The sequence below is a fragment of the Neopsephotus bourkii genome, unplaced genomic scaffold (assembly GCF_033783945.1).
Source record: "Neopsephotus bourkii isolate Nb327-2 ecotype Australia unplaced genomic scaffold, CSIRO-AGI_Nbou_v1 NB_318, whole genome shotgun sequence".
Taxonomy (NCBI): Eukaryota; Metazoa; Chordata; class Aves; order Psittaciformes; family Psittacidae; genus Neopsephotus; species Neopsephotus bourkii.
In genome coordinates this window covers 7,005,553-7,026,153 of record NW_026900826.1, presented here as the reverse complement: position 1 = coordinate 7,026,153, position 20,601 = coordinate 7,005,553, and the positions used below count along the sequence as shown (strand labels likewise).

Here is a 20,601-nt window from a genome sequence, read left to right as displayed (position 1 = left end):
TGGAATGTTGTACTTCACAAACTTTATTAACCACTATAGAAACTTGTGTTCCAGCCACTACAATACAATGATGGGTTTAGTGAATCTGACCTCTGAGAACTTGGATAGAGATGTTTAGGGACTTTTGCTTGGCCAGAAGGTACTTGGGATTTAAATTGTGGGTAGTATTTGGGAAGTGATGCTTCTTCCCAATCTGCAATATAAAGCCACAAATGCAAGAAGAGCTGCTCAACTCGTGATGTGTTTTCACTTCCTTTTATATTGTAAATGCTAGATCTGCTGGTGAATCTCATTTTTGCCATCTCATTCTATGGCTTGAGGGAAAGAAAATCTTAAACTCTGAAGAGCTTGCATAATATTCAGCTACAAAGTGAGTTCCTGGGAGGATCTTTTGTTAGGTTTTCTGCTTATTTTCAGTTGGTAATTTCAAACAGAAATGTTCTGAGGCACTGTCACACATGTGCTGAAAGTCCAGTGTTTTTATAAATCATCACGTGGTTCATGGATCATATTGCAGATTGGATCCTTTCAGGATGTGTCACACCATGTTCTTTGCCCAAGGAAGGTGATTCTTTCAAGATTATTCACCAAATTCAAAGTGAAAAGATAAACTGAGCTGAACCCTTGAAAAAGAATCAGGGCAGAGAGAAATTCTGTTGATTTCTGGCCTTCTCTACTTCTCTGAGGCAAACACCATGTATCATCCAGCGTAATGGTAAAGTGTGCCAATTAGTAGAGGACTCGGTGATTTTCTCTGAGAAAACATTTCAGAATTCCATGATCTTCATCAGAGTTTCCCAGACTGACTCCAGCTGCTGTCCACTTTGGGCCACACACTTGTGTCTACCAGACTCATGAACCCAAATACCAGAATAAGCAGTTATTTTTGCTTGGTTCTGATGAGATAATACCCATACTTTGAGATTCACTGAGTTAGACTTACCTTTCTAATTCAACTGACCAAATATTGGCGTTTCAAATGGGTAGTGACCACTTGGTGTTTGCAGATACAGTCTGCACAAGTATCTCTTTAGTTAGTGCAGAGGTAGCAACTGTAATGGAGAGTAGGGTAAACTGGCTTTGTTCATGAAGGAGGTAGGCACCAGCAGCATAGTAATTCAGCTTCTTGCATGTATATGTCCTAGTACTTGATGCAAACAGGGGCATGAGGAGGCAGAGTATCTCTTTCAATAGATGTCCTACTCTCCTTCCTTGACCAAATTACCAAAAAATAACTACTTTGCTTGGGAACAAGTAGGTTGTGCTGTTGCTAATATCCCCATCAGCCAAGACCATGGCTAAACTTGCAGAGCCAAACTTGAAATACACCTAGTAGACAGTTTCTGAGAGAGGGCATAGTTTGTTTTCCCAGTAGCCAAACATTTGGAGAGTGGAGGGTAATAGAGTGGAAGTGTTTGCTAGACTTTTGAACTGCAAGCTTCATATAGCTGTAAGAAAGTTACATAAATACCAGGTAGACCCCCAAGTGACTTTTAATATCTTTATTTCAGTTTATATTCAGAGACTGATGCTGTGGGAGAAAGACAGCAGCTACAGTAACACTTCTTTTTCTGTTCTTGTGGTTACTCTTCAGGATTAGGCAATGTTTATTTCCCAGCATAACTTCTCAACAGTCTTCTTTCAGAAGTGGCAACACATGGAAATAAGTGTTTGAGGAATTGCTGGTACCATACCTAATGGCTGGTTACTGTCGTGGTTTAAGCCCAGCCGGTAACTCGGAACCATGCATTACTGCTGAACTGCTACTGCTGAACCCAGGACAGTTACATTTCTGTTTTTCTCTTTTGAGTTCAGTCACTTGTTGAAGGCTAAAAAGCCTGAAAAATTTCACTGCAAGATGTATGCAAACTCAGCGGTGTAGTTAGTCGTCTTGTTCTTTGTCGCCAAGCATGCATTGTACTGCCTTAGCCCTTCGTTTGTGTTGTGGTTTTGTGTTAAGACTAAAGATTTGTAAATGAATAGCTTTCATAGTTTCAAACATAGTAAGACTTCCTCCAGCCTTGATATTCCTTAAAAACACAAGAGGTAGGAGGTTCATATTCTTGCAGAACAAAAGCATATCTTGTTCTAATACTTCCATTTAAAACCCATCAGTCTTGCTTGCGTAAAGGCAGACATTAAACCAGTCTGTCTTTCAAGGGCCACTGCACTCTGTACTCCACATAAACAGTGAAATGTTTGTGACTGTCACTGTTTCCCACTACACTGGCTTTTCATTCACTCGCTGATCAAATCCAAGTTTGACCTCTCTGGATGAAGTACTGCCCCAGTAAAAGGGCCCTGGTAAAACCCACACTGACTTAACTGAGGCAAAGTATTTCAAGTTACCCTCCACAGGCTTATTGGAGCCTGTCTCAATGACCTCTTCCTGTATCTTTGCCTCCTGGATTCCTCATCTATTTTTAAGTCTCATGCTTTTTCCTGAGCCTATTTTAACTCTGTTGCTGTACCATTTAACCCCTGTGGGATATGGAGTTTGTGGGAAAGAAGCAGCATATTAAAAAAGAAAAATAAAAATTGGTTAATCTACATACTTCTCTAAAGGTTTCATGGCACAGGACATGCAGAAACCCCAACAAAGGTCAAATCTGAGTATTATGTATTTGTTTGTCAGCAGCTGTAATATGAACTGGTTAAGAAATATTCAGTAAGGGCGTCATACTGTGGCTGATCACTCTACCTATGCTAAAGCCTGGGCAAAATACATAACTTGAGTTAATGCCTATGATTCAGTGTTTGCCCACAGCTCTGAAGTGTTTTACTCACAGGACATGTACTAGTTTGGGCTTGTTAAGTGGATTCTCTTCCCTCAGTCTATCAGTCTATGCAATGTCTTTGCGCAGTGCAAAAGTAAACAATTTTCAGGCCTTGGATCTCTTCAATATGTTTTATGGTAAGGATCTCCCAGAAATTCCTGTGAACTGCTTGAACTTGTCATCTTACCTTTTATTTCACCTTGATTCACTTTTATCCAAATCCCACACAAAGCTGGAGAGGTATTTAATAAGAATTAAGTCAGACTTTGAGGTACAAGACAGCAAACAAAAAGTTGCAAATAAAAAATAAGAATTAAGTCAGACTTTGAGGTACAAGACAGCAAACAAAAAGTTGCAAATAAAACAACCCAATTCTATTTTAAATTTAGCAACTAGATAGCTCTCTAGTGGCTTAACCTCTCTGCTATGCAGAATCCTAACTATATATCTCATCTGTGGGAGCTGGGAATTAGCATTCACGGCAAAATTGTTTTCCAAGTGCTTTCATTAGTTCCAAGTGACATTTTGCTTTTCTTTGGAATTAAGTTTTGGGGTGCAAGTAGGAATTATATTGATGAGTGACTTCCTGTGTTTCAAACAGTGATTTCTCACTGCCGGGTCTGTCACCATTTGCTAGCCGCTTTGGTGTAGTTCAGGAAGAAGTGGCCAGCCCTCTAGCATGGGGTGACACTGTCACAAGGCTGTGACAGTGCTGTCAACAGTAATGACATTGTAGTTTTGGGTTTGGGTGATCAATTTGCATTTTAAATGTTCTTAATATCGGAAGATTAACAGACTGCTTTGGGCCAGAATTGCTCAGGGTTAAAGCTGTGAAACTCTTGCATTCAGCAGCATGTCTTTATGGTGCCTGATGGATAATGTTTTCAGAATGGTAAAAACTATTTCTTTCTTAAGAAGCATGTTTGAAAGCATGTAAGTTAAAATATCATTTCCATTCATCTGTTTGCTTATAGACATATTTGCTCATTATGTTACTTGAATCTAGTAAATGTGCTATTAAAACAATGAAGTCCCACTGAAGATTGTACCTGCATGTGTACTTTTGTGAGTAAGGTGGTAGTAAAGCCAGTAGGTGCCCAGTCTCGTGTGTGGCCTGTGGTAAGTCATTCATCTCAACTATTTAAAACTTTTCTGTTCGTTCTGGACGTTTTTTTTGGATGCCAGTTGGAGGCTGATAAATCCAATACAGAATTTGCATGGATTCCCGCTGGACCTGAGGTGGTCTGTATATCCAGTGTTTAGCATTCCCAAAACTGCAAAATCTAAAGCTAAAGGACATTGTGGTAAATGTTGGGTTTTCCATTCCTACTTTCCCAGCCTCACCTACAACAAGAGAGTAACATCACCATTTCTAACCATGCTGCAATATCATGTCATACCATCATGAGTGCTGATCTTTCTTTGAATTTTTTGGTACTGCAGTACAAACTGCTTGTTATAGGTATCAAAAACCTGGAGAACAAAGAATGTTGGGCACATTCTTTAATATTGTAAGGAATTGTATTCTCTTTCTAGATGTTAGTTCACTGTTGGCCATTTCTTATCAGTTTGACAGGCTCCAAAGAGCTCACATAGCTCACTTATTTTTATATATATAAACACCCACAGAGACACAGATCTCACTAAACTGACTTGGCTTTTTTTAGTTCATTAGTTCTCTCTTTTTTTTTTTCTTTTCTGTTTTTTTTTTTTTTTTCCTATTGATCTCTCATTCCAAGTTGTCTTCCTATTACCTTTGGCATAGTTTCTGTGTTCAGAAAGGTTCTTGCAGAAATCCTGAATGCTTCTTGCCAATCATAACACCCAGTCTCCTATCCTGCCATTTGGTGGAGTTCATCTTGTAGAATACTGTCTTTTTTAGCTGCATTTTTTGCATGTGTTACCTTCCTCTTACAGGCATGGTACTTGCTGTGCTCAGCCTGCTTTGTACATTTTCCTGATAATGTAACCAGTGCAACTTGTGTGCTCTTTTCTTATGTTCTCACTCAAATCCGTGGAAGTTGTGTATTGAGGAAAATTCAAAGCCCCACCATAAAATCATGCTGGATAAATCATGCTGGATAAGAGTCTTTGCTGCTGCTATTTAAGCCCTTGCTGTTTGCAGTTAATTGCTGAGTACGTTACTATTTGTTTCATTGAAATTGTTGGAGAACACTCACACAGCATGACTGAACTCAGAGTCATTTAGCACTTTGTCCTGGGTTCAGCAGTAGCAGTCATTTTCTTTCTCCTTCTTGGTAGCTGGTGCAGCACTGTGTTTTTGACTTTCAGCCTGGGAACAGTGCTGATAGCACCGATGTTTTTAGTTACTGCTCAAATGTTTGGTCTGGCCAAGGACTTTCTGAGCCTCATACTCTGCCAGGGAGGAGGGAAAGCCAGGAGGAAGCAGGGACAGGACACCTGACCCAAACTGACCAAAGAGGTATTCCATACCACAGCACATCATGCCCAGGATGTAACTGAGAGTTACCCGTAAGGGCTAGGACTGTGGGGTTGGACTAGGTATAGGTCGGTGCTTGGTCGGGCTGGGGGGGGTGAGTAATTGGTCGGCAGGTGGTGAGGTGTTGTATTCTCTTCCCTTGTTATTTCCTTTATCATTATTATTGTTGGTGGTAGCAGTAGTGATCTGTGTTATACCTGAGTTACTAAACTGTTCTTATCTCAACCCATGGGAGTTGCATTCTTTTGATTCTCCTTCCCATCCCTCTGGGAGCAGGGGGAGGGCAAAAAAGGGGGGAGTGAGAGAGCGACTGCGTGATTTATGGCTGACTTTGTTTAAACCACGACACACTTAAGCTATGGTTTTGTATGTCACTTGTCAACTTGTGAGATTTACTTTTGACGTTGTGGAAAATGTCACACAATTAAATAGATTGCATACTGTTACCTTAGAAATCTGTTGATGGTCTTGGTCTTGGAAGGGACCCACCATGGACAAAGAAAGCATGTTGACTTTCTTGACATGTAAAGCTATGAATTTAAGGAGGGAAACCAACTCTTGTAATAGAGTAAGGCATGTCTTTTGCACATCCCAAAGGTCACAAGGGCTGGTGCAAGATGTGGCTACATCCAAATAGTAGAATCCTTTCTTCCTTAAATACATGAAATCTAGGTATGTGGATGTATGTATCATATGGTATCAAAACATCAGCAGTAATAGCAGCTGAAGTTGAGCTAGAGGAAAGGTGATGGAAGATCCTGAAAGTTCAGTACTTTCTATTTTGCTAGAAAGTCTAGCAAGGGAGGTTCAGTGCTATAAAGCTCCCCCTCTGTATCTTCAGTATTTGCATGGATGTCAAGCTAAAAAGAAGGAAGACTGCTCTTTTTTTTTTTTTTTTTTTTTTTCTTTCTTAGGCGTATGTTCTGGCTTTTGTCTTTTCAATGGCACCATTTTCCACTGTTTAGTTGTAATCAGTGAATAGGCTCTCCTTGTAATAGCCTGGCACTACAACAGATGGATTGCAGGGTTGTACAGGTAATCAGGTGAATAAATACATACTCATTGGTTCAGATGGTCAGCATATACAGTTTCCCATAGAAGCCTGCAAGGCCTTCTCTAACAGTGTAGCCAAAATGCTACCTGTGTAGCCAGGGGGAAGGGTGTTTAAGGCTTAGTTACCCAGAGGGTGCTGTGCGGCTAGGTAGCCAAAGAGGTGCAGAATTGAGTCTGCTCCCTTCAGCTTAGTTGAAACAAGGCATGTTTAGATGTCTGTCTGTGAGAAGCATGGTGATAAGCAGCAGCAAGAAAGTGGAGCAAAAGGCAGCACAATTACTGCAGACAGATTAAGGCTATTTGATGTGAGACAGCAGAAAGTTTTATTGCTGCTGCAATTAAGTTAATTTCTCCAAAAAATAACTAACCCTGCTAGGTGTAAGACAGCTAAACACTCCTGAGGCAAGTGCAAGATTTCAGTTAGTGGGCACATTGAGTTAATTTTGTTCTCATTTTGGCTTCTAATTCTAATGGGGCTGGAATAAGTAGGAAGAAAGGTTGTAGTCAGCAGCTCATGTCAAAATGCTGTGTCCAGGCCACAAAGTGAGGACTTATAGAAATGCAAATGTTGCTATGTTATAAATAAAGTTATCTAGCAATGTTTAAGGTTGACTTAATTCAGTTACGCGAGGTCAAGGCTAGCAAAGCTCTAAAGATTAAATTTAGAGAAACAAATCTTGTGGCTTGCTGAGTGTGAGGGAGAGGTGGAAATGGAGAGTTAATGTAGGATCCTGGTAAAGTAGGTGCATAGCTAGCTGCAGCTGTAGTCCTTTCTTCCTCTGAGTGACCTTCTGGAGAAAATCATGTCAAACTCCAAATTCAAAAGTGTACATTAAAGGTGTACTGGATGCTCGCTGTTGTGAGGACAGCGGCTGGGAAGATTGAAGCTCTTCTGTCTGGTAGGGTTTGACGTTAGAGCATGTGTTCTGTGTTCAGAAGTACAAGGTAGTACTTCTAAATTATATTGCACATGCTACAGCTTTCTTGGGTGTTAGGGGATTTGCTCACTTTTGAGGACAAAGAGGCTTGAACACTGAGGGCTTTGAAGGTCTTTATTTGTTTAGGTTATCCCAACTTTCTAAATTACAGTGAGGATCACATGAGAGGGGCAGGCACTTTACTCCTGAGAAAATCAACACCCAGCCAAGTGGAAGTTTCCACTGCTGATGTATATACCTGACTGCAAGTAGTGTTCTGCCACTCAGGCCTCACTCTAGGCACTGGTACAGAAGAGATCAAGATACAGATACTTTTTGCTTCTTGGTCTCCAGATACATTGTTTTCACACTTCTCACTGCCGGAAATGAGGGAGTACGTGAAATGCGGGTGCTTTTGATATCCATTTCCAGTATATCCGTGTTTACTGTGCTCAGTCTCAGCAGATTGCCTGAGTATATCTAATACTATAGCTGCTAAAACACGAGGACCCCAGGGGAGCCCAGCAGAGCTGTCCCAGACTCCAGGACAGAGCAGGGGAAGATGCGCAGAAGCCCCAGCCAGCAGCACAGCCGGGAGGCTCCAGGAGAGCGGGAGCTCGCTCTAGTATGACCGAGGAAAGGGCTGCGGAGTCTACCGCCGCAGCGAGAGGTGCGCAGTGGTGGGGCCCGAAGCCGCCTGGGCGGCTGCCGTTGCCCGTTTAAGCGTGCGCTGCCAATGTCCTCGGGTGCCCCTCGCGAGCCTCGCCCGCAGCCGCCACGGCGCTATTAATAGCGGGACGGGGCGGGGCGTCCCGGGACACGCGATGGGCTGTCCTCGCACCGCCCCGCGCCTCCGCCGCCTTCCGCGCGTACCCGCAGCCACCAGGGATCGCGACCGCGCCTTTGCCCCGCTCCCCGCCCGCCGCCGCTCCCTTCCCGCCGCGCTCTGTCCCGCTCCCCGCCTCTCTTCCCCCCCCCCCCGCTGCTCCCCGCCGCGCTTTGCCCAGCCCCGCGCCGCTCCCCGGTCGCCGTGCTCTTCTCCGCTCCCTGCCCGCCGCTCCCCAGCCCGGTGCTCCCCGCCCCGCTCTGCCCCTCTCCCCGCAGCCTTCCTCGGCTAGGGACTGTGGGCGGAGGAGCCGGAAGAGCCCGTGTGTCGGGGCGCAACCGTGGCCGGGGTTCCCTGAGCCTCGGGCACCTGTGCGGCGGACGAGCCCTTTTTCCGTGCGGTGTGGGGAGAAACGGTCCTGCCTTCCCTGGTGTAGAGACACCAACACTTGTGCAGCTCCCGCTGGGGAGGGAGGGGGGGAGGAAGCAGTGCTGCTGTGCCCTCGGGTGGGGTTTCTGTCTGTCCCCTCTCTTCTGAGGGTCTTTCTCCCACGGGTTTAGGGACAGGCACTGAAATCTCCACCTGCTATGACTGCAAAGGCAAGATTTGTCCGTTCTGGTAAATGGGAACATGCGTGTGAAACGCCGCCGACGTGTGTTCTTTCAGCAGTCCACCCACGCTCTGATCTGGGGGGAAAGGAATGGAATGCTTCTCTTCTAGAGAGGGTATCGTTTACTACACACAAACTGCACTTTGTAAAAACAGCGAAGAGTCTTTGTCTCACTGTAAAGGCAGCCTAACAGTGTATTTGGATATCCCTTGTAATCAAAGAGTAAAATAGGCTGTGCTGCATGGGAAATAGAACTTGCCGTGCTGGATTAGAGCCATCTACTTCAGTATCCTATGTGAACCTAGCCAGAAAAAGACATTGCAGAGGAAGGGAATGTGTACCTACTCTTTTCCATTGCTTCTGTCAAAAGTACTGCAGTGTGTTGCTACGTGCTACAAATACTACTTCAGTAGTTAGCCCACACCTTGGAACCATACTTTATATATGCTTTTTATTTCAATACAATGAGAAATACTCCTGTTAGTCATAAAAAATTACATTATTTCAGTCAAGTACATGGGAGTGTAGAAACAGTTCCCTCTCCCCCAGGTTATTTACATATTGTCAGTCTTTTTTAACCAATAGTCAATTTAGTAAGAAGTGCCCCAGCTCTGTCATTAGTAAAGGAGATGGGGAAAGTGGGTGTCCACATCTGATGCCTTCAATCTTGCCTACAAACTGCATCTGAAGAGCAGCAGGCTGTTTCCACTGTCTAGAGCAGCTTCCCTTCTTCATCCTGGAGCACAGTTGCATGCACGCTGCCATCCAGCCTCTCTTGGCACTAGTGGTATCTGTTTGATCAGCAGCTGCCCAAGTGTGACGTACACAGAAAAGAAGGCCAGTTGTTTTAATGCCTCTGCCAGCAAAGCAGTGTTACAGCAAATGAGCCTGAGTCACTGAGTTGGAGTGGGTTGGGAGTGTCTTTGAGATGCTCATTTTACAGCTTTCTTGGGTGTTAGGGGATTTGCTCGCTTTTCAGGACAATTGTTGTGTTCATCCCTATACTTTTTGCTACCAGCTCCTTTAATATATAACAAATCAGCTAGTGGCAGAGAATTTATGCTAGTGGTGTCTGGGGTGAAGAGAGCAAAAGTAATCTCTTAAGTGCAGAGCACCCTCAGCACTTTAAACCACAGCATTAGAACAGGATCCTCAAGTGTGCATTAGTAATGCTTTTGCCCTTTGCTCTTTTGAGGGGTGATTTGCTCTACAAATACTTTTATGAACCTCTTGAGACTATGGCACCATGTTATTCTTCAAGAGTGTCCGCTAGTAAATTCCCACTGCATTACAGCATTCTGTCACAGCATGTTAAGTAATCACAGACAGATAGTATCTCGTGACAGGATTTGTTCTGGTAAATGCAAGTTGTTAGACCCATACACACAAAAAGAATTGGATAGTTCTGACAGTAGATAAAGAGATCAATGTTGTTTGAAGGTGGTGAGAGGGTAGAGTGCCCCATGAGTGCTTAAATAAACAGACAAAATGAAGAAGGCATTCAAGGGTAGCCTTGTTTGTATATGTGTTCTGGAGCATCTGTGAATAGTTGACAGATTGAATACAGCTGAACCAATAAGTTGGAGGCTGCATATCCTCAGACCTTTATTCTGCTATGTTAGTATCAGTCACTGTGCGGAGTCTGGTCATCTCAGTATGTTGCCAGAGGTGGTTTATCTCCTGAGGTTTGTTGCGAAGCATGGGGGATTTTGGTCTGGAGATTATGGTCTGTCTGTTGAAAAGCTGAAAATATGAAATTATGTTTCTGAGTGTAGAAGAAGCTTAAAACTGCACAGCTCATCTTCATGGGACAATAATGCCTGTGCTGTAGGCCTGGTAGATCTCCCAGGCTTCAGCTCTTCAGCTTTTGCTGTCTTTTGCTTTTAGCTGAATAACAGTATCTTTCACTAAGACTTCCTGAAAATCATATTGTTGGAGGCTATTACAGATTGCATCCATTTCCCCCTATTTATTAATAGTTTTGCTTACTATTTGCAGTATATTCTTTTGGGCTTATGCTAGCTGTTGGTGTCACACAGTAAGGGAGACCTGTAGTACTTCGTGTTCAGTTAGAATGTTTCAACTGGAATAGGTTGTCCAGGGAGGTTGTGAATGCTCCATCCCTGGCAGTGTTCAAGGCCAGGTGGGATGAGGCCTTGGGTAATATGGTTTAGAGTGAGATGTCCCTGCCCATGGCAGAGGGCTTGGAGCTTGATGATCATGAGGTCCTTTCCAACCCTAACTATTCTATGATTCTATGATAGCCAGGAAGTTTAGAGATTTTCAGGCGTGACTGCTGGCTCTTGATGGTGTCAGTACCTGTTGTGGAGACTGGCCTGTTGGTATAGGCAACCCTGTGTGGTTGCCCACACCAAATACAGACTTGGTGTCGTTCTGCCATCACACCAAATTGCAGCGTAGGACAGAGGAAACACAGTAAACCAAATTGCAATTCTTTGAAGGGCAGCAATTTTATAGTACTTCCAGAAGCTTTCACCCTGATGTTTTGCTCTTGGACTAATTTTGTATTATTTGCATTTGGACTGTTTGATCAATTATTATTTTGCGTGCTCTAAAAAATACTTTAGATGCCACTTACCTGAGTTCCATACCTCATGTAAAAGATTATTTCAAGATATCATTGCTCAAATGTTCCTGTGTTGTAGTGGCCCTTATTTAATTCAGGCCCGCTGAATTTGATAGGAGTACACATCTAAGTTCATTTGTGTTGATCAAACTTTAAGTGCATATTTTACTGCAAATATTTACTCTTCATAATGTATCGTCTTTGAAGTTAACAATTTAGAAGCCTTAGAAACTGCAGAAATTCCTGAGTCTATATCTAACAAGAAAAACAACAACCCAACAACAAAAAACCCAAATAAACAAAAAAAAAAAAAAAACCATAAGGAGAAGATTATGGATGGGAGAAAACAATAAAAGGTCAGAATCTCACAGCTGATGGTAAAGTGGGCTATATGTCCTTTCACTTCTAATCCCACTCCAGGCACTCATCTAATCTCACTTTGACCAGAAGTCTGCAACTGCATTTGTGGATTCTCTGTGCTGCTGTAATTAAAGTGAATGTTTTATTCCTTTAAGTATTAGTGTGAGAGTAACAGAATGTGTGAGGTTATCAATGATACTGGCTTTTAAAAAAAAAAAAAAAGAACACAAAAAACAAACCCAAAACCAGCCAACCAAAACCCAAACCAAACAGATGTGCCTGTTGATCAGTGTATTGAACAATGCAGCTTTAAGACATAATGATAACAGGTATAGCTGTGAGTGTAGTTAAAGTTGCTTTTTTGTTTGGCAGGATTTCCATTCTTACTTTAGGTCCAGTTTAGTCTCTAACTCTTCCTTGGCCTTTCCAAATGTAAGTGTAAACTGAGGTCTTACATTGTTGCAAGTTCTGATCTAAAGTAACTGAAAAGACTTATACTGTTTTCAGAGGGTAATGAACAAGTGGTCATGTAATGAGAAAGTGACAAATCAAGCTTACAAGTTGTGACAAAAAGGATTGTCCAAATAAGTGCCTCAATAACTTAAGGTTCCCATGAAGTCATTAAATAAATGACTTTTTAAATGTCAGATTTGTTAAAGAAAAATGTAAGAAGTTTTGTTGAAACTGTCAAGAAAAATAAATAACTGATGAAAGTGAATATGTGGGCTACAAAATACCTGCCCGCATGCACTTCAAATATGATGCATACCCCACTACCTGTCAAATATGCTCAGTTTTCTGGTCTTGAAGATGTACTAATGTTTGGTTTACTCTGGCCACTTGCATGTTTGAAATTATGTAGATAACAAATAATCTTTGAAAAATACATTGCAGGGGAAAATAGTATCGACTGTTGCCTCATTTAACAAGGAAATTATGATGGAAAAGTAAAATGATTTCACCCAGGTCTAAAATAATTTAGTAGTAGTATTGGCTTTGTAAGTGGGAACATCTTGGACAACAGACTGTATGTTCTTTTAGACACTTAAAGATTATCATCTTCCTGACTGTTTTTTTAAAGGTCTGAATGGAAACAGCCAGATTGAACCTGGGTGAATTTTGTGAACACAAAAGGGTCATCACTCCTCTGTGTCCTCCAATGAGGCGAGTTGCTTTTCTGCATGCTGTGTCAAGGGAAGCACAAACTGTCCCAGTACCTGAGGTCAGAACTGTTAAATATTAACTTTCCAAATAAAAGGGTAGGCCTGTTTGTATTTGGGAGCGCAGTCTTGGCAACTGCTCTCTGGAAGTGACACAGGCAATGTTCTGTTGGCACTAGGCAGTAATAGATCCGAGGAATCCTATGTTTTCCTAGGCTAACTGAAGTTTGGCCTGCAGGATAGTTTACTCTGATTTCTGGATTCAGAGAGTAAGAGCAGACATGCTCAGAATTTTAAGTATTTTCTCTTCCTGATCTTTCCCAACAGTATAGTTTAACAATAGCTGTGCAGAGGATAGATTATATTTAGCCTAGATTCCAAAACCAGGGAGATCTAATGCAACCTTACTGTTTGTCTGCCTATTGCAGATTCCCCTGACTGATTTTGGGTAGCTTTAACAGCAGAGCAGTGTCTGAAACTAGGCTAAGTAGATTAATAGAATGGAAGAGACCGAATAATTCTATGAGAGGGAGACTGTATCATGACCTTGTGTATTATTATGCAGCGGTGAGGCCAAAGACACAAACCCATAAAAACCTGACTTAGTGTCCGTGCTTATGGAATTCATTGATGGATTTAGGTGTTATTTGGTGTCAGTCATCTGGAGCACATATGCTTGGTGCTGCAGGAAATAGGAAGCTCTTCTACCATGGGAAATAGATTTTCTTGTGTATTTGATGTGTACTTGAACTACTCTTAGAAAAGCAATATTTTTTACCTGCAGGTTTAAATTTTAGCTTCACTGTGGCCTCAGTTGCCCTCAGTGAGTCCAGCAGAAACTGCAGTTAGTGACTAATGACTCGCTCTAATGAGTGATAAGGCAAGTGGGCAGGACTCTGGCACCAGCTCTTGCTAACTGGACAGTACTTGTAGTCCTGGAAAGTTCCCTTAGAAGGGGAGTTTCCGTTGGCACTGTGGGACTTCTAGGAACATAATTTTTGCCTGAATCTGTGAGGAATTGCTGTTTGTTATGTACAGCCTGCCACTCTACTGTGATCTGTTATATTCCTCTTGCATATGGGAGTTACATTCTAGCATCTGAGTTTTAACAGTACTTTATAACATGGCATTTGCAACCTTCAGGAGTGTGGTGGGCATGAGATTCCCTGCTCATTACATCACAGGTAATACCTTAGCTCCAGATAAAGTTGGTAAAATCCTCTTCTGGCCCCAGTACAGGGTGGATTTCATGATGAATGCATTTCTTCAAACTGTTTAAACTCCTAGAAATTCAGGTAATATTTACTGGGATTCTCAGAGTTGCAAATCTCTCTCATCTTCAGCAAAGCAAAACAGTAAGGTTTTACAGTGACATTTTTAAAAGTATCGTCTTCATCATAAGGCACCTGTTGAAAAGCTACTGGAACAAATCCCACTCCATTTATACTTGTCTTGGAAGTTTGCCTTTGACTTTATTATCGCACGATGTTATTCTGTGATTTATTGAATAGTTGCCTACAATAAGTGGCCTGTGTAGTTTGTTTATTTGGTATTAGGAAGAGGATTTGTATTTTTCTGTTACAAATTGTGGAACTGCCCCTGTGGTGAAGAGATGTGTCTATCCCTTGTACAGGCAGTGTTAGACTGCATTTTCTGGGAAACTACCATAAGAAGAAAACTCACATCTCCCTCTCCTCCTCCTCTCCCTGTGAAATGTAAGTGCTTTGGGTAATAGCTCCAATCAACAGTGTGATAGATAATGAAAATTAAATAGTGGTTTAGAGCATAAGCTAAATTCCATCTACTTGAAAGTGAAATTAGATTTTTTCTGGCCACTTAAGATATTCTAAGTCATTTTTGGTAGCATGTTTGAGGAGCTTTTTGTGGAGGCAGGAGGCTAAACCCTAGGATGATCCTGTACAGCACTTTGCTCCTAGTCCCAGGAGGGACCTTCAGATGTATCTCACTCCTGGGTAAAATGGCTTCGATTTCAGACAAGGCACCAGGGCTGAGGAATGCAGCTTTGGGTGTCACTGTGTTTATGTACCAAGATTACTGAGAAACCAAGTAAGAATGCAGCTGTGAGCCTTTAACCAGCATGCCATGGAAAATTAAAACACTAAATGTGTGTGTGCATGAGGGGAATGTGCCCAGTATTTCTCACATTCCAGCAGAGGCCTCAGTAAAGACTGGAATTTTAATTCTCATCTGACAACATTCCACAAAGACAACTTACATTCCCTTCCTGTTTCCCGCTTCCCCCTCCCAAGGGATTAATTAATAATTTTGTCTTGACATTTATTCTGCCTTGACTATCAAATACCTGTTGGAGTGCCAGGATTCAGAAGAGATTAGCTGGGCTACTTTCGTTTAGTTCATAATTTGGATTCTCTGTGATTTGTTAGTATGATCTGTTTTTCTTCTTACTGTTATTAGCAATGCAACTTCTTATGTATTGTGATTCCAAATTAAGACTAGAAACATCACCAGCTGCATTGGTATCTCTGCAGGGACTCTTCAAAGTTCTTCTTATTACATCCGTGATCCCATCACACACATGCGTGTTGATATAGTACAAGGCCATTAGAGAGGCAAAAAAGAGGAGACTCAATGACTCATGTAAGCTTTTTAACAGCACAATTAAAGTACAAAGCCTCACCCACCTATCCCTGTAGGAACAAAGATCTTGATCTGCACAACACCTGCTGTACAGTATTGCTGCATTTATTGCAGTGTTTTAGTTCTGAATACAAATACAAAAATATTCCAGTGTATATGGAATTTGAGTGAAGGAAATGTTGAGTTTGGAGCTGATATCCATGTGAGATCAGGAGAACCAGACTTTGCACACAGTCATCTGTTCATTTCTGGATTACAAACTATATGAAAGGAGGTGCAGAAGTCTGTTTCCTCTATGTAAGTGGGCCTGCCAGCATGTGTAATACCTCATTTAAGCCACAGCTGATGGCTAAAATCATAGTAGCTAGTTGTGTAGCTGAGATCATAAGCAATGAGACTGACCACTTCAAATGAGGATCACTTTTCTCCCTCTTGTTCTAATTTAAGTAATTCTAGTAATAGTCATAGTAAAACATTTTACTGCAATAGCTTCTGTTTATTACTGTTGAATATATGTGTCAACTTGTGAATCCAACTGCCATTATTTGCTTGCTTGCTTGCTTGCTTTCTGAATCGGCTTGCCTTTCAATTGATAGAATGTTGGTTTGGGTCCATAATGTGGGGTAGCTGTAAGAAGCAGAGGACAACACCTGCAACCTAGCAAGGGGGAAGACAAATTACTTTTCCACTTCTAGGATTCTAGACAGCTTCGGCAGCTAGAAAGATGTATAGTATGTAGACAGGATAGGTCAGCAACATTGTGCCCCATGGTCCTGTCCCTGGCAAACTTCTCATACTTGAGGTGTCACTGTGGTCCTCAGAAGCTGCCAGCATATTGTACTCTACCTGACTGGAGGCTTCTCAGGCCCCTTTTCCTTAGGTAAATGTTCTAAGGGATGGGTGAGAATCTTTCTTCATAACTTTAATTAGTTCCTAACATAGATTAAGATCTCTGGAGATGTCTGAACAGATGTGCTGCAGAGATTTGGAAGCTCATTAATGTGTAGGAGACAGAGCTATTTTTTCTCTCTGCTTTATACTACTACTGTTGAGCTCAGCTGTGAGCTGTCTACTAGAGGGAATGAGCACAGGCATTGCATTGTACATCTCATATGTGACTTACCTGTGTCACTGCACTGTGCTCTGGCTGAGAGGGGGAGCTGCCCTGCATCAGTGCCACGCAGGGTAATTGGGAGGGATCTCCTAGGGATGAAAAGGAGCAAACAGTGCCTTGACTGTGTCCCTGTTTCTTGTGTCAGCTATTCTAGATGGCCTAGCTGCCTCACTGCAGTGGGGGACCTATTGGCATTATTCAAATTCAGTGTTATGATATTACTCTCACAGCTTATGCAAAATACCTAAGTCATTGCCTAAGCCCCCCAAAATGCTGCAAGACGTCTCAGAATCCTCACTCAACCCCATTTCCAGCGAAGTAGTCACACAGTTGTAGATGCCTGCGAGGTCAACTTTCCTTTGGTATGTGGTCCTGCTGTACTATGATGATAGCACAAAAAGATAAGGCAAGTGAAAGCTGGACCTTAGGAAGACCCTTTCTGGAAGGAAAGCATGTATTTTCTTTTGTCTGATTGCTCCTCAGACCCTTCTAGAAAAGATGGTGGCTCTGTGCCAGTATATCTGCCAGACTGTGCTGTAACATGGGTCACAAAGGAGGTGTTATGAACACTGTGCTCTGACTGTCTTCTACTTGGAACACCAAGGACAAGTGCAGACCACAGAAGGGCCTGTTTACAGCAGATAGAAGATAAACTGGCCTTGCAAATGAGGAAGACAGTGGCTTAAATTCTTCCATATTGTTCTTTGCTGAAGAACAAAAGCACTGATTAGCAAAGCTGGTATGTGGGGTAGCTGCCTAATTGGGTTTCGGATATAAGATCATGTGGTTGTGCCAATAAGGTTTGCTCACAGAGATGTCTTTGGCTTAGGAGTTGTCTGATCTCTCCTCAGTCTGCATCCAAATGCAGTGAAGTGCCTGCTTCTCTTCTGGTAAGGAGGAAGAATAGGTGGGGGAAGATTGGGCCTGAGTGAGAACTAGAACATGCTGAATGTCGTCCTGGGAATTGGCAAAAGATCTGGGAGAAGTTTGAGAGCCTCGGGATCTTAGCCTATTTAACAACCTTTTTGTCCAGCATCCTCAGCAGCAGCTGGGTGTTCTCCAAATCTATGAACACTAACCTAAACCAAAAATGAACATTCATCTCTCTCTCCCTGAAACTGAGCTAATTAAAAGCAGAACCTCAGTCAAAATCTTGAATTTCTTAGGTTGGTTCTAGTTCCACATTATTTAATGCCTGGGTTTGATACTGCTTACAATAGCAGTGAAGCAATCGTCTTTTGTGGTAGCTATAAATCTCCTTATGTGTTTTCCAGCAGTTAATGTAGTAATAGTTTTAAGAGTCTCTTACTACCAGCTGTAAGTCTAATTTTCTAACAGGATTTTGCTAATGGTATTATTCTGGCTTCAGCAGTTTTCTTTGTCTCAGAGCACATTAGAGGGGCAGTGGGTTCTTAGCTAGAATTCTCATTTTGTTCCCATAAAATGTAGTTCTGCTGTAACGGTAGCTTACTCTTAATAATACTCACATGCTTTCTGCATTTATTGTTGTCTAGATTTTGCTACATCAATTACTCTTACATTGCTGATATAGCCTAACAGCATACAGTTTAAACAGGTCAGTATCCACAGCCTATCTCAACTGATCATATTTATATTAATCTCATTTCATTTACTTCACCAGCTGATAAAATTTGGATTGTATTAAAAATAAAATTCTCAAAACATTGTATTACCTTAAAATTAACGTGAAAAATTATCTCCAGGAATCTCTTTCAATTGCTGCTTCTGTGAAAATAAACTTAAATGTCAGAATCTGCCTTTATCCCTATGTGGTGGTAAGGTTACTGGGGCAAGTAACGTGTGGTCTGTTTGCCATATATTCTTGTTCTGGACCTGCCAATCTTTGGTATAATTGCACTTTGGCAGTTTTTTGCTGTCTGGGTGTACAGCCCAGTAGATCAAGAGGAGAATAAAATTAAACAGTATGAAGAGCAGGATTATAGTCAGTTCTATGTAGGGAGGTGGAAATCCATGTTTTTGGATTGTGTTATCTGACTGAACCTGTTACACAGGCTGAACTTTAGTTACATAGAAATAACATTTTTGTATGCTGGTAGTTCCCATTTTGAGAGACTCATTTCATAGGCCAGTGTTCCAGTGGGATTTTTTTTTCAGTTTATGATCTTTAATGAAGGCTGTGTAGAAGATCAGACTAGATATCATAATTACATTTGGGATGTAGTGCACTGTTAGCCAGCATCCTAAGAACGTGATTACTGTGGCTGAGGATGCATCCAAGGAACAAGGATTTTGTCTCCAGTGTTGGAAGCTTTGTCTCATTCTGCAATAGAAAGATCAGGAACCTCTGCATATTCAGTTTATTAATCTGCTTCTCTTTCCCATAATCTTCCTGTCCTTCCTGGGTCTTGTTCTGGTGTGCCAGTAGGAGTGTCCCGACCTGTTTCTTTGTCTTTTTGAGTTGCTGCCAGATTAGTCTAAATTAAATGTGTCCTTTCATCCTCCTTTTAAGTGAAGATAGATCCATGGTTTTGCAGTTTAGTAGCATCTGGGACTGGTAATTGCTTAACTAGGAAGTTCATGTCCATGGTAAACCGTGACTTTAACCGTGAAAATGAAAAATTACTCAAGTATAGACTCACCTTGCTTTCTCCACGTCTGCCTTTACCTTCCATGGTTCTCTGAAGAAGGGATAAGCAAAGTACTGATATGAGATCAATGGTTTAAATTAGGAGGGTAGAGAAGAAGGTGCCCATCACTTTGCTTCAGGACTAACAAATCACAGGGGGATATTTGATTTGCGTAAGAGAAGTTCTTACCACCTAGTATTGTTAATAGCGGTCTGGCCAATACACCAGTTTATCTTTCCCGTCTAGTTAAACCAAGCAGGTAGCTTGTTAGCTCCATCTGCTGGAACTTGACGGTGTGGATGATGTAGGGAAGCCTGGCTGGACGCACAGGAGAGGTAAAAAAGAGAAAGAAACGAACCTAAACCAGAAGGAGTCGCTGTGGGCGATAGCGAAACCAAATGAAAGACTAAGAAAGCAAATGGAAACGTCCGTCTCCGGGACTTACAAAACATAAAGAATAATTAAAGGTTCGTCTGTGGCTGCATTAATTACGACTTTTCTAGTTGCTTTAGGACACACAAAACAACTTAAATCAACTTAATTTAGAAGCGCATACAAACCTGTATAGTGCTACCTTTTACTTTGGCATGTGCTGCTGTGCAGAAAATGCAACTCTGAAGGTAGTTTATTCAAGACTGATACTTACAAAGCAGATTAATTGTAAATGGTTTCCCATTTATGGAAACTGCAGCGTTGTTTTGGAAGTAGCAGACCACAGAGTAATTTCAGTTATGGGAAGTGTGCTGTTCCGTGCTTTTCAGGCAAGAACTCTGCATTTCTGGCAGAGTAACACCTGGCAGAAATTGAGAACTTCTCCTGCAACTGTCTTGTCACCTCTGTGGAAAATCATTTGCCAAGTAAATGAGGAGGGGAGGGTGAGCAAAAGAAAAGGTTTACCCACAGGGCAGCTTATTACCTAGCACTCTGTCCTGCAAAGATGCTTTGTTTAAGTAATCATATACATAGAAATGGGATTTTTTCTGGTGCAGGTGCTCAGTGTGTTTAAGAAAGGCTTTTGTTCTTGGCTAAATTCTCATGAGACATTCTTTGGTGAAAAGAAGCAAAAAAAGGGACTGTGGCTCATGGGTGAGGTGGTATTTCCTACTAGGAAAAGTGTTATCTGCTGTTACGACACAGATGTCTCTATATCTGAGAGCAATTCCATGCTCTAAAAGCAGAAAGGAGGAAGTGAGAAACCATGAAAAGAATGGCTAAGATGAGAAGAGATTTTGTCATGTCTCTCTTCTGTCATTGTGACACAGATTCCTGCTTGGAATAGCTGGAAAAAATTTCAAAGATTTTTTCATGATTAGAGGGTTCTCTGTGGCACATGTTGTATTCTCTAATGGGACCATAAGGAATCTGAATATCAGGATTATCTAAAGGTAGACTTCAGTACACAGAATTGTTTTACAGTGTAATAGTTTGAACTTTGTAAAGAAGATAGTTGGATGCTACAGACTAGCTGAAGGTGGCTAATTGCAAGTGACAGATTTTGTTGTATGAGC

The 20,601-nt window shown here is 41.8% G+C and overlaps 1 protein-coding gene across 2 annotated transcripts in view; it reads left to right on the top strand.

The window, feature by feature from the left end:
• The window catches only part of TRPM1 (transient receptor potential cation channel subfamily M member 1), a 124,458-nt gene that overhangs the window by 12,613 nt on the left and 91,244 nt on the right, over positions 1-20,601 (top strand). For both annotated transcript variants that reach the window (XM_061347561.1, XM_061347559.1), the window contains exons 2-3: positions 12,673-12,813; positions 14,395-14,466. The gene's annotated coding sequence lies outside the window, so the exon portion shown is untranslated. The remainder of the gene's footprint in view (positions 1-12,672; positions 12,814-14,394; positions 14,467-20,601) is intronic.